This window comes from Misgurnus anguillicaudatus, chromosome 2 (genome assembly GCF_027580225.2).
Source record: "Misgurnus anguillicaudatus chromosome 2, ASM2758022v2, whole genome shotgun sequence".
NCBI classification, from domain to species: Eukaryota; Metazoa; Chordata; class Actinopteri; order Cypriniformes; family Cobitidae; genus Misgurnus; species Misgurnus anguillicaudatus.
In genome coordinates, this window is record NC_073338.2 from 7,578,883 (window position 1) to 7,593,760 (window position 14,878).

General features: G+C 39.8%; 1 long non-coding RNA gene across 3 annotated transcripts; it reads right to left on the bottom strand.

Moving 5' to 3' along the window:
• Positions 1 to 1,100: 1,100 nt before the first annotated feature.
• On the bottom strand, positions 1,101 to 10,529 carry LOC129441593 (uncharacterized). 3 transcript variants are annotated; one of them, XR_012371555.1, is made up of 5 exons: positions 10,388 to 10,529; positions 8,195 to 10,268; positions 1,585 to 1,924; positions 1,301 to 1,415; positions 1,101 to 1,161 (listed from the first exon to the last, which is right to left on the bottom strand). It is a non-coding gene; the product is annotated as an uncharacterized lncRNA (long non-coding RNA). The 3 variants fall into 3 exon arrangements; XR_008643551.2 differs by having other exon boundaries at positions 8,195 to 10,529; XR_008643552.2 differs by having other exon boundaries at positions 1,264 to 1,415; positions 8,195 to 10,529.
• Between the last annotated feature and the right edge of the window lie 4,349 nt (positions 10,530 to 14,878).

Genomic DNA, 14,878 nt, shown 5'->3' on the forward strand with positions numbered 1-14,878 from the left:
GCAAGCGCATATTATACACTATGACTTATGCTTCCTTACCATTTTGATTACTCTTATTAAAAGACTTTAACAGTGTATATTGGTTAGATTGGCTCAATGACATCATAAAGTCTGTTTTGATGACTTGAATGTAGCTCTGTAGATGCCACTGTTAGTGCATCGATTTCATTATCTATGAAGCTTCAAATAGAATTATTACAAAAAAGCAAACGCTTATAGCAAACAATTGAGTATGAGGAACTAAAGACTACAGCTTAAAGGAACAGTATGTAGGATTGTGGCCAAAACTGGTATTGCAATCACAAAACTTGTGGCTAAAACTGGTACTGCAATCACACAGATGGTGGCCAATACACAAAATGACAACATAAACATCAGTTGAGGGCTGCAACTCCACTTTTTAAATGACAATATCCTGGCCGGACTGCTGTTGTCAGTGATACAAGTATTTGAAATGAAAATGATTTCTTAATGTCTAGTGACATATCAGGGCCATTTTATGATTAATTGATATAAATTTCTTACATACTGTTCCTTTAAGTTTGGACTTACTAGTCAAGTGTGCGTAAAGTCTTTGAGATGTAATCAGACAGAAGATCTAATACCGCTGGGGTGCAGGTCATCAGAACCAAAAGCCTATGATGCTTCCAGAAAATACTTTTTTGATCACCTGAAGGTGAGAGGTTTAAGTAAAAGTACTCAATTGAATGTACTGGGTTTCAAAAAAATTCTAAACATGTTAAGAAATTCAAAACCATCAGAAAATGTAGATTAATTTTTACAGAACAGAGGCAGGATATTTTAATAATACTTGATATTTAAATAGGCTACTAAATTCAGAAATTTTAATTGATTACAGATATATTTTTATGCTTTGTGTGTCCTTACTGGTTTAAATAACAAGCTATCAAAAGTTTAGCTTATGTATTGGCCATATACTTGGCAAAAGTAGCTGCACATGTTTATCCCTACATTTGTAAACTCCATATTTGACTATCATCATATAAAGCCTGATGTCTGTAAATTATTATATACAACAAAGAAACTTTACACCTCTGTTTAAAGGTCATTGTACAGATGTGGTTTTACCCTATACTGGGATGATCTGCCCTGTCCCTTTCTAGTCACTGTAGCCAGCCTGTTCTCTAGCTGCAGGAGCTCCTGGAATCAAAATCAAACTGAAATACCATAAACATCACAGGCACCATTCTCAAGGGTGCCGAGGACAACTTGGGGGAATTTAAAATATTCGATTAACCTAACCTGCATGTATTTGGGCTTTGGGAATAAACAAAAGTACCTGAAGTAAACCCACGCTGAAGGAGAAAGTGACAACTTCACGAAAGACCTCCTGTCTCAGCAGCCGGGGCTTGAACCGACTCACAACAGTGCTAACCACCAAGCCGCTGTGCCTCCTAAATAAGAAACAATGACAACAAATAAAGCACTTGAATAATCTGTGGCAGAATATTAAGTCAGCTTTATTGTCATTCCATGTATGTATTTGAATAAGAACACAATGTCATGCCTTACAAGACAACAGTGTTACAATTTAACATATATAAAGCAAAATATTACACAAACCTGACTAGTTGTAAAAAGCATCATAAAATAATAGTTGAGATGTGACTGTATTTTGCAACTCCTGCAATACGAATACATGGCAATATGGACAAAGCTTTGAAGAGAGAGCAAACGAGGTTGATGTGGGTAATTTCTGATGTGATTGAAAGCTTGCCCTGTAAAACAAAGTTAACAAACACAAACAAACAAATATGAGTAGAACACATGAGAAACAACTATGAGTAATGGACGAGAAGGAACAGATGTACCACTTGCGCAAAGTGTTTCTGATGAAGTGATGCAGAGCTTGAGGACAGGTATAAGTATCTTGAATGAGATAACAGCTGGTACTGCAGCAGACCTGAAACCACAGCCAACAAAAACAACCTTACACCATCTGGGAAATATCTAGAATGTGTTTGTATGACATCTTTATAAATCCTATGTCTTTCTTGATCTGAACCAAAAAGTGTTGTTTTAAATATTTAAAACATGAGCATGCATATAATATATTTTATCCAAGTTTAGTTACATTTGATTTCTGGTTCTTCAAACATATCCACACCCACCCGTTGACACTTGATTGTCAAATTGTTAAATTATTAAATTATTTATATAAGGTTAATTTTATTGAAATACCGATAAAAAAATACATCAAAAACTATTTTAATTTAAAAAATGCATTTGGCTCACTTTAAAAAACTCACTTCTGATTGGCCAACGGATAAAGCTATTAAAGGCGCGAATTTTAATCCTGCGCGAGACTGTGCTGACTGACTGAAACTTTGTCCGTTAACGTTACTCTGTTTGCCGCATCTTTTGACTGAGAGAAAACTGAGACACAACAACGTTTCTTTGTCTTATTTTATTAAAAATAAGATAAATTACTATGTGACGTTTATCTGTATATTTGTTATTTGGCTTTATTGTTTTTGCTCTCTGTAGAAGGTTCATTCCATACTAAGGTGAGTGACAATATGAACACGCTCAAAAAAGATGTAAACTGTTATGATTTCGGTCCTATTGGCTGTTTTGTCTTTGTTTCACTTGTGTTGTGTTTTTGTTTTGACAGCTCCACATGTGCGCGTCTTCCACCTGGTGATCTCATTATCTCTGACTCTTCTCACCGGCGTCCCTCACCTGTTCATTATTATTGTCCAATCCGGTTTGATTTAAATTCCCCTCGTTTCCTCTGTTCTTTGCAAGTTCGTCTCAGTATGTTCATGCCCATCTAGCTCTGTCTAGTTCTTGTCTAGTTGTGTCATTAGTTAGCTATTTAATTCGAGCTCTCTGCTGCCTTTTCCCAGATCCCCTGTTCCGCCTCACTCTGCCTTAAGGATTGGCTTCTAGTCTTCGCCCACCATCTGCTGGATCTTCTCACGTTCCTGCTCGCTCGCTCACTTGGTTGGAGTGGCAACAGCCGAGCTTGCGTCTCTCCCCTCTAAGGATTTCTGAGCGCAGAGTTCACCGGAGCGCTGTCCAGCGTGAATACCTGCTGAAGCACCATCTGCCTTTCACTCTCTCTCTCTCTGTGTCCGCTAGGATTCCTTGTCAGAGACCCTCGGATGTTTAGTGGATGTCCTACGGCTCATGATGTGTTTCCCACTACTTTCCCGAAAGAATTTTGGCAGTGGACTGCCGCCGAGTGTTATCCCCTATACACATTGACTGTCTCTAGTGTTTGCTCATTTATACTAAGTCATCGAGTGTTTTCAACAATACACATGCTGTGAATAAATACATCTGCGCTGGGATTCTGTGTTCTGTCGTATCTAACAGGAAACAGTATAATATTTATTTTCTACAGAGAATAATTTCATGACATATGTAAGGTAAGAAAGACTAGTGTTGCACTTAAAGACCATTTAGTCGAACCCTTTTTCCCATAACTTCACTGACCCCCTCACGGGAAAAATTAATGTACTTAAAATAACTACATAAATGACACGCTCTGTGTCCCAAAACTCTCCGTCTAATTTGTAATGGCAGTTTCCCCCCTACCATTAGATTGGGGGTCGCCTTGCCCCCTGAAATGTCAAGTAAATTTAATTTCCGAGCTCTCTGAGGAAGCCAATAGGGAAGTGACTTAAACTGCAAATCATCGACTGGCCGCTTGAGGCTGACTCCAAAAGGAAGTCAATTCCCATAGACCTCTATGCTAAAATGTCCAACTTTACAGTAGAAAATAATATGTTAACAGCTTTTTACAAACGTTGTTTTTGATCTATATGGCTAATTTTGCCCATTTATGAGAACTGTGAGGGCGTGATTTTTTTGTAACTCATCCGTTTAAATTGTATTAAGCCTTAGAATTCTGAATAATTAAAGGTAGGGTAACAGATTTGATCCTGAAACATTTTTTGTTATGCTGGTTAAGTGTCTCCTCACATCCTGATAGCAATCACTGTGTTAAGTTGTTTAAATGTATTTGTTGAAATTTATGTCATCTGTGAAAGGCGTAGGACCAAAAAATGTTCAACAAATCATAGATTTCGGTCCGAACGGACGTTTCCATTTATGTCCCTTATACGTAAGCGTAATTTGAATTCCCACCACGCAGGGAGTCCACGCAGACACCATACGTCATCGGCGCGTTCACGTGCGCTCACCTCCTGTCTGTAAACAGTGAGAACAGCAAACTTTTCTGCTGAATTGACAACCTACACAGGAGGCACAAAACTAAAGACATCTTTTATAACAACAACAGCAAAAACTGCCTGGATCAGCTAGAGCTAAAACCGTAATGAACATCGGTAACTTTACTGCTTTACCACGAGATGAAACATCTGCAGGAGGCAAAGGGTCTGAAAGGGTCGTTGCACTGTTTATTTTGGTAAGGTAGGTACGCGATATGTTTGTATTGAGATGGATTCAGATATTCTACTTTGATGAAATGTTGTGTTGCTTATGAAATTTGTGTTCGTTTACGGATTAGCGTAACGATATAGTTACTACGTCTATGTCACAGGGTGACTTAGGGCGGAACCAAAAAGGGAGAGATGAGGTTCCGCCCGGACAGAATTTTTAAAAGCACCTTTCACTTCCCAGTCTCCTTGGCAACCCAAATCAGGAAGAAACGAGCCACAGGTGCAGCCAATTTATGTAGCAGCTCTGATTAGAGGAAGAGATGAGGACGGGCCACATAAATGGAGCTGTAGCAGCACACAGCAGAAGAGTTGTTTCGGGCACGAGCTCCACTACTGCCTAGGGCAGACCCAAATCACACACTCCGTCCTCGGAGGAGCCGGAGGGCGCCGTTGATCCACAGAGCGCTTAGAACGTGAGGAGAGAGTACAGCAGCCAAGAGAGGCAAAAGAGGACGGAGCTGTGAGAGAGAGTTAAAGGAGCACTGCACCCGGCTGGTTGTGGTGTTATACTGAAGAGCTTTTGGCTGGAATTGTATGATTGTGAAGACATCGGGAACCTTAGAGGTTGTGAGGAGAACGGATACATGACAAATTGAGACAAAGTGAAAAAAGGTGATTGAAAACGGCATCGCTGTGAGTACCAAGATCTAGTTGAAAGTGTCCTGTGCAGTAACCTGGCTTTATGTTAAATTCCTCCAGGAGAAGGAGGGCGGCCCTACCCCTAATATAGTGCGGTGGGTGAGCCGAAGGAATACTTACCGAAGCAGTCACAACGACGACACCACTAGCTGGGCCGCATATTTTCATCGCCAAATCTGAACTAAGCGAAGTGAGGGAAGACGGGTGTCTTTTTCGTACACTAAGAGTGGTGGGTGAGTCTTTGTGCTGTGGAAACCTTTATTTTTGACGTGGTGCTGTATATTGCTGTGGGTTGTTGTGTATTGCTGTGTGTCTTGTCAGATTAACCCCCGCCTTCACGCACTTCGTCGAGAGAAGACAAAGAGGCTGCTGGCTTTAGCTCAGTTCAGTACAGCATACGTTGTGAGCGTGCTTCGGGCCTCCAGAAATAGTACGGTGCCCAGAAGCGGTTTTCCCCCGTCTAGACATCGGGCGGATGTGAAGAGTGGTGGTGAAGAGCCGAGGAAACAGCAGAGGTGTGAGTACGATTTGGGGCTATTATTATTTATGTGTCCGATTGCCTAAACATTGTTGTTGCAGAGAGAGAGGTGACGTAATTCCATCGTCCCGTGGCCTCTACAAAGGGGCGCCCCTGTCCAGAGTTCGAACGCCTGACGGTAACGGGGAAAGGGCAGCGCTCGGCCCGGTGAGACGTTGGGATATTCCACCCCTCTGCCACCATCTAGCGGTCGTGAAGGTTCGCCCCCGACGCCACCTAGGAACTACTTACCCCATCGCACGCCGCGCCGACTGCTGTAAGTCCGCCACTGCTGCCTGTGTGCCTATTAACCTCTTAAGCTGTCGATCCATAGAGACGGAGCATACAATGTATCCGGTAGACCTGTGGGGAACAACCTGTGGAGAGAAGAGGAGAGCGAGTGAATATTCTGAGGAGAAATCGAGCAAAAACCTGTACTTACGGTACGCTGAGTCCAGTCGAGAGGTGAGAGCCATCTTAAGGCAAACTAACTGTGCTTCTGTGTCCAACCTGTGGAGAGAAGGAAAGGAGTGGTGAGTGACCTGACGGAAGTTGTGTGGCTACAGGGAGGAGCCTCCCCGAGGAAGATTTAGGTACGCGACCAATATAATAATCCCCCACACTCATACTGGTTCTGATTCTGCCTCCAGGAGGAAGAAGGAGCGCGCCACGGATTATTAAGGCCAAGCCGGAGCCTGAGTTCCACGTCCCGGACCCCCGTTGGCCCCTTGCTTCCCGTCATCCCCCGGCTGAGGCCCACCTGGAGAGCAGAGCTAGATTTTGTTTTAATCCCCCTTTCCCCATTCCCCAAGACATTTTAAATATTTAAATTCAATAAAGATTGTTTTATACTTACCTGTTCTCGTGTTGTTTGGTCATTGGGTTGGCTTTGGGGACCTCCTCGAGGTGGAAGTTGAGAAGGGGCGTGGCTTTAGCCTAGAACAGCCAGCCCCTGGCCGTGACATCTACACAACCGAACGTGTGCTTAAACTAATTCTGATGTAAACCAGTTGTTTGGTTATTTTGGAAGTGTTATTCGACTTTGTACTGCAAAGTTTTCTCACTGCTGAATGAGACATGAGATGTGACCATCTGATCTGTGCGTGTTCATGTGTTTTGAAAGAGGCGTGACTTTGGATGGCGATTTGACTTGAGGGTGGGATCGGGATTTCATTGCTAGGCGGCTACCGTTAGCATTTTTCAAAATGTGTTACCCTACCTTTAAGGGCGTGGCACTTGAGTTTAACTGCCACTGATGTCACTAGAATCGAGCTATGCGCGCCCTGCTGCGGGCGCGCGCACACTCCAGCGGAGAGAGAGAGCTGCAGGTTCTCATCTATCATGGGGGCAAAAAGCTCTATTTTACACATCTGACTCTGAGATAAACACACCATGTTTGTCTTCAATGCCTTCAGCCAGTTTGTGTCTACGCGCTTTCTCTCCTTGAGGAGTTCATTGTGTTCGTTCAAGGTGTATTACGTGTAATTCTCTGCACATTAAAATTCTAGTGCGTTGCTTGTCAGAGAACCTAGATGCATTTGCCCTCTTATTTATAAAAATCTATCGGTCATACAACTATTTGCTGCGTGTCTAGCATACTTATTTTGTGGTCTCTGTAACATACTTTACACATTATATATTCAGTCTAGCCTTACAAGTCGAGTGCAAGTGTGAAAGACACATCTATTGATTAAAATGTAATAAGCATAATCGTAAATAAATAAGAGAGTTGTTTTATTCTCTTCATTGCAGTTCTCAAACTTTTTAGATCAAGTACCACCTAATGACCGCCATAGAAACCCATACGACTAACATTGCAAACACATCTTGACAATTTATACAACCATGTAAAGTTTTAAGGCCGAAAAAGCTCCCATTCACCTCTGAGTTTAGTGGGCTTTTGCCCTTCCCAATATGGCGGCGCTACTAACGTATCGAAGCAAAGCAGCCAATGCAGCATCGATGTGTTTATGATCTGGACAGCAAGCGTTGGTCAGACGAGCAACATAATGCACACATGTACTAACAAAGACCTCCGCTAACTGTATTAATTGTATTAGTCTCTACATTAGAGTCGAATGCAAATTACATGACCACTGTTCAGCGAGTTTACGTTATGCCACGTGACGTCGCAAATGCAATTAACATTACTTTTTGCAGCGAGTTTACGTTATGCCACGTGACGTCGCAAATGCAATTAACGTTACTTTTTGTTTACATGCGGCGAACAGGAGAAAGCCTCTCTAATAAAAAGTAAAATATCCAATGTCTTGCGTTATTATTATTATTTATTTTTTGCACTGCCTTTGCACGTTCGTTACGTTACATGATTACTAAAAACACAACTACGATAACGCCATGGTTTGAAAGGGAATATGGTATCTTACATGATCGCACTCTCTCTAAACAGGCAACCATAAAACTACTGTAGTTAATACTCTATTTAACATTACCAAATCATAAAATTGCCTAGTGCCGATAGACACACAGGTCTAAGTTCTCTCATGACCGGCCATTCCCTCTCGATAGGTCACACTTCACCAACATCACATAAATTGTAACTCGTAGGTATATTATCACAAACTTTAAATCATAAATTTTTACTTACTAGCTGCAATTCTTCAACCAAACTTGCAGCGAACATGGTGGGGGCAGCAACTTTATTTAGAACCGGATGTGACGAAACGCGGTTTCGAGCTTTATTTGTATTTTAACCACAACAAACTGCCAGAGCCGGATGTGACGGAACGTGGGATAAAGTCTAAGGAAAAAAGAAGTCTGTATAAATAAATACAATGAGGGGCAAAGCCTTCATTACTGTAAAATTCATAAATTTTATAAAAGTACAATTTAATTTTAGTATTATATAACAGTTCATGTACATTAAATTCTATAAATAAATGAATATGAAGCACATTAATAAGGAGAATTTCTTTTTACAAAATTATTTTCATTATTGGTGTAGAACAGTACATGCAAAATAAAAGTCCTCTGTATAAATACAAATATAAAATACAATTTGAGTAAATTTGAAAAATTCATAATTTCGAACAGAAAGATTGTAGGAAAACATGGAGATATATTGTTCTTTCAGGAATTCTTCATGATGAGTGTTACGTACGCTGTGTTATGCAAGCGTTTTGTTTGCTGCATATGTGTGTGCGTGCCTGTCTGTTGTATTTCAGGTGTGGATTCTGATTTGACGATCCATCTGTCAATCTGCGGGCGTAAGGGTCTGACGTCACGGATCGCGCCACCAATCGCTGCTCACGGAGCTGTTTATGAATGGCTCAAACTTCAATGGCGGCAGCTCAAAGACAAACTCTGGGTTGGGGAGAGACGTTGCGTTTGTCGTGCTCGCTTGTTTGGGGTTTCTGTGTTTAATTCATGCTTGATTCGAAACGCGGAACACCGGCCGCGGTACCGGTGAAACGTACACTTTAAACCATGTCCTTTTGTGGAGATATGTAGCCTGGTTGGAGAGGTCGTGAGTCAGGTAAGCAGGTCGCGACCTACATTTGCACGTAGTCGTTTTTATCATGTATTAGACACACTAGCATAAACGAGTGGAGCTAATTATGTATGTTTTGTTTTGTTAGATAGTATGGTTTAGTTTTAGCGTCTTGCACGCTGAAGATGTTTCTTTCTACATTTTCTTTTGTTAGAGAGTTTAGCTTTCTACTCCTTAGTTAGTTTTCCTTATGATTATATTTGGTTCTTTGATTTAAGCTCCACTCTCTCGCTCCTTCCTCTCCTCCAGTTTGTCAATGTTTGTTTGTTCTTGCTAATTGTATATATTGTAAATATTTATTCCTTTATACTATATTGATACTACTTTTCATATTCAACTTATATTCTAATTAAACACTTTGCAATGAGATTGCTGGTTTGGTTGTCTGCCTTTTTGTCTTGTGGTTTTCCTGTTGCCACCATGATACACACACAGCTATTTTGTTACGTCTAATAATAATATTCCTAGACAAATTACATCTAACTAACGAGGGACGTAACAATGAGTGAGGAAAAGAAAGAAAGATCAAGACAATATCTCAGATCATGGAGAGCTGCCAAATGTGTTTTTAAAAATATGGAAAAAATGAACACAGAGGAGGATCACCCAGATCTACCACCAATGTGTCAAAATGACTCGGATAAAGCCATTGGATGTCTTATGGAAGACCACCTGTCCACTGAGGCATCACCTTCATCATCATCTTCTGAAGACAGTGACTGGGATGATGACTTTATAGAAGCCATTGACCTTGAGGAAGCCATGGACTTTAAGGAATTAAATGACACATCTGACTCAGAAGACAACGGATCATTGGGAGCAGATCTGGCTACCTGGACATCTCAGTTCCAAATAAAAAACAATGCTGTTGACCATTTGTTACATATTCTTCAGCAACATGGCCACAGAGATCTTCCATCTACCGTCCGTACTCTCCTAAAAACACCTAGAAACATAGCAACAACACAGCAATACGAAATGGAATACTTACACTATCCTTTGCATCAAAAGTTACTGTACTGCCTGGAGAAGTACCCCGTGGACAAGCTACAAGACCACAGCATCATTTACTTGTCTTTTAATATTGATGGCTTATCATTATTAAAAAATTCAAACAAAGTCATGTGGCCTGTTCTCTGTGCCATCCATTTGGATCCTGTTGTTGTTTTCCCTACGACATTGACATGTGGGGAAAAAAAGCCAAGCCAAAATCTACATTTTTTAGATGATGTTGTTGCAGACCTGAAAGACCTCTTGTCTAGAGGCATTGAAAGCAGAGGTAAAACTTACAGTGTACATGTTCTCTGCATTGTCTGTGATGCTCTAGCTAAAGCTTTTGTTCGTGGCACAAAGCTGTGTTCTGGATATTATGGCTGTGATAAATGTGATCAGAATGGTGAATGGTACAACGGAGTCACATTTCAGGACACCGACAACCAGTGATGCCACAGTTACTTTGAAAAAGTAATCTGATTACTGATTACTGATTACTCATTTAAAAAGTAACTAAGTTACTTTACAGATTACTTGATTTTAAAAGTAACTAAGTTAGATTACAAGTTACTTTGTTAGTTACATTCCAGTAGCTGCCAACACCCCCACTGCCTCAACATTAAAAATGACAACCGGTTTTGCCAACACTCACTTTATTGGAAGTGCATTTTTAACAGTAACGTCAACAATGTATCTCCTGACATTTTAAGTTGAACTGTTGTGTTTTAAAAAACTAAAATATATATATATGAGTCTTTCTTGACTTCACTTAACATAAATAGGGGTGAGCAGGGGCCATTTTCAGAAAAACTTAATTTTAAAAGTTAATGTTTTAGACAGAGATATATTTTTGTTGTGGTCAATAACAAGTGTGGTCTATCAAAACCAGCTGGAATTTTGAACAAATGTAAAACGACTTCTGTATAATTTCACTTTAAACAAGAGTAGTGAATTGTTACTTTTGACCTTGACAGCAGGGACGAAACTAACACACAGGTGGGTCAAAAGTAACACAACAAAACATGATAGATTTTTGTGTTACACTTGTTTTTATTAAATATATATTACTATGACCTCTTTAATATGTAACTGCAAACTTATTTTGTCATTTATCTTTGTAAAAAATAATTAAATTACATTTTTATTTTAAATTTCAGTTTTATCAAATGTTTCAAAAGCAACCAACAGTACAAACTTAAATTGCTGAGACTAAAAAAATGCAATAGTTTAAACACTATGAAAATAAAATTAAATCAAATTAGAATAATATCAATTTTTTACCATATTATACACAGTATTAGCAGCTGGACAAAACTAACAAGTGTTACTTTTGACCCGACAGGATCTACTTACTCTATAAACTCGACTTACTTTTATTTTGAAAAACGGAGAAGTCTTCAGGATGTTATATACTAAATACCTTGTAGATTTATCAGTATTGTAACACATGAAACGAGAAACACAACGCGTTGTAAGAAAAAAAGACCGCTTTTGGAATGTACTTATCATGGTTGAAAACACAGTTCTGGATCTAAACGTGGAAATCGGTGAGTAAATAACGCGATATTTGTCAACTCTTTCAGAGGTTATGTGCTAATATGCGGTCATAGTGAGATTTAGATGTTATCAGGGCTCGGAGAAAATCGCTTTGTTACTTTCGTTCTTCAACTCTCCCACACTTACTGGTTTTGCACTGAAGTCCAGCTTTTGTTGTTTGGGTAGTGGATGACCTCCTGCTCACTGCTTCGCATCACCGGGTGGGACTATGTGGGACTTGCTCTTAGTTTGACTGTCTGCGCCGTGCTGCGACTCCAAATGTTTTTTTTTTTAATTTGACGTAGTGTTTTTGTAGCTGCAACTCTTTTCTCTCTTCATTGTACGTTGTTTACGTTTGTGTCGCTTACACGTGACCTGAATTGTCCTCGTGCTGAAAACGTGACTTGTCGCACACCTGACTTCACTTCCCGAGACGCAAGAAGAAATATACAAGAAAATATATATTTTACTAAGGAAAATTTCAAAAATAGTAACGCACAGTGACTTGGATAAGTAACTTTAATCTGATTACTGGTTTGGAAATATTAACGCGTTAGATTACTCGTTACTAAAAAAAAGTGGTAAAATTAGAGTAACGCGTTACTAAGTAACGCGTTACCGGCATCACTGCCGACAACCTCAATCTACGGACAGATTCATCATTTAGAAACCAACTTCAGCCCGAGCATCACAACAACATTTCGCCATTTATTCAGATGCCCATTAATTTGATCAAATGCTTCCCGATTGATTACATGCATCAGTCATGCCTGGGGGTGATGAAAAAGTTGGTACTCAGCTGGACGAGTGGAGAAAGATGTTTCAGGCTTTCCGCTACACAAAAACAGGAGGTGAGCAATGTATCTCTTGTTGGACTTCTGTTTAGATGAGTGGGGAAATACCCGTGTGCCCGCTGTGAAGAGGCATCGACAAGGTTTGCTTTCAAATCTTGTTTGACACCCCAGGTGGCCATTAATTGAACTGCTGCCAGGATACCTGTCAGTCTGGATACCTTTTAATACTGCACATATCTTTTAGATCCCGTTCCACGTCTCAAGGCAACAGTAAGCACTGAAAGAAAAATGGCAGACAAAGGTATATCAATTTATCAATCTACTTGAGGCACATATAATGAAACACTACATTTCAGGGCAAATCAATATTCTGACAATACCTTTACATTTTCAAAAGGAAGACTGAAACACAGCCCACATTTAATAAGAATTTATACAATTAATAAGTTAGGATATTGTGTACCATATTGCTGTTGTCGCAATGTGGTCCTGGTTCTTTAAAGGAACACGCTCACATTTAGGGAGTTCGGCTTATTCACCATATCCCCCAGAGTTAGATAAGTCCATACATACCTTTCTCGTCTCCGTGCGTGCTGTAACTCTGTCTGACGCAGCACAAAGACTGGAAGTAAATGGCTCCAGCTAGCATACTGCTCCCAATAAGTGACAAAATAACGCAAACATTTTCCTATTTATGTGTTGTGATTTGTATAGTCACACAGTGTACAAATAACAAGGTCATATGAGACACAGCCATCTTTTAACAGTATACATACTATATTCTCAGAAGGCGAAGCACCGCTACATGGGCGGAGTGATTTGCACAACTCTTGAGCGAACTCTCTGCTCCTCACCAGGGGCTTCTCAGGTGCTGTGAGCAAATCACCCCGCCCAAGTAGCAGTGTTTCGCCTTCTGAGAATATAGTTCCCAATATATATACAGTTAAAAGATGGCTGTGTCTTATATGACCTTGCTATTTGTACACGCTGTGACTATACAAATTACAACACATAAATAGGAAAATGTTTGCGTTATTTTGTCACTTATTGGGAGCAGTATGCTAGCTGGAGCCATTTACTTCCAGTCTTTGTGCTAAGCTAAGCTAGCGGGGGCTGCGTCAGACAGAGTTACAGCACACATAGAGATGAGAAAGGAATGTATGGACTTATCTAACTCTGGGGGATATGGTGAATAAGCTAGATTCCCAAAATGTGGGCGTGTTCCTTTAAGAGTCGTTATTTCTTAACCATTCTCTTTATCAAATGCTTTTAAAAAGTCTATGAATTTTTTGACACTTTACCTTGTAACTTATTAGATGGACAGGATAGTTATGTTTCGGCATTCCTTATCAAAGTTTTAGAGAAACCTACATTTCTATAGTATAGTTTTCTTTTTACTTTTCATTGAGAACTGAAAAAAATATATATTTTAGACCAAATGTACATGTAGAATAAAGCTCTTTCTAATAATACAATTGCATATCACTTTTGAAAATAAGTCAGGGGTGCAGAACTTCATTTCTGTAAGCTGTTGCACAAAGTGAGATGAACAAACTTAGAGTTGCCAAAGTTTCAAGTTGATAAATCCAACACAAGTTACTTTGGTTTAATCTGTTTCATCCCAGATAGCAAAAAATATCCGCATGGCTTCTTTATGCCACCAGCCCCAAGGTGTCGGCTATAGGTGCATCCCGCTGGCGGGGATGAAACTTTTGCCGCTGAATACGTCACTCTCATTTGTTGCGAGATGCACCTGGCGGACCGACTGCTTAATTTATGCAAGGCGGTCCGCCGTCAAACCTGTTTGCGATTATGCCCTTATGACGCTTTCTGCCGCCAGAGCACCGCCGGTGGTCCACCGACTCATTGCTATCTGGGATTGTGCTGGTTATCAACTTTCTCTCTCAATTCAAGTATAAACCTAAATACGTGACATTGTGTGTGCACAGTCAGACATTTGCAGTGAATAGCAATAGCATTTAAGAGACAAAAAAATGATTTTAAAGCCATATTAATTTGATTTAACTTATAATTAATTACTATTATTTGTCTTAGAAATGAGTTGTTATAACTACAGATGAATTGTTTTAACTTATAAAATGAGTAGTTAGATAGATAATAATATGTTGACATGACTTGTAAATCTTAGTTGATTCAACAAAAAATTAAGGCAGCAAAGATTTTATACAATGTACGAACAAAGTCACGTCTAATATACTGAAAAGGTAAAGATAATATATAACAAATCATGGGGACAGTTGCATAAATTGCTTAGACTAATCTTACAAGTTGCCATGTAATTTTCTCTTTAAGACTGGTCACATAAGTTAAATGTCTTTAGGTCCACTACATGCAAAATTTTTGCAGATAAAGAGATAAAGTTAGAAGTTAGAAGTGACCAAACACATCAACGTTTTTCCTATTTAAGACGAGTAGTTATACGAGCAAGTTTGGTGGT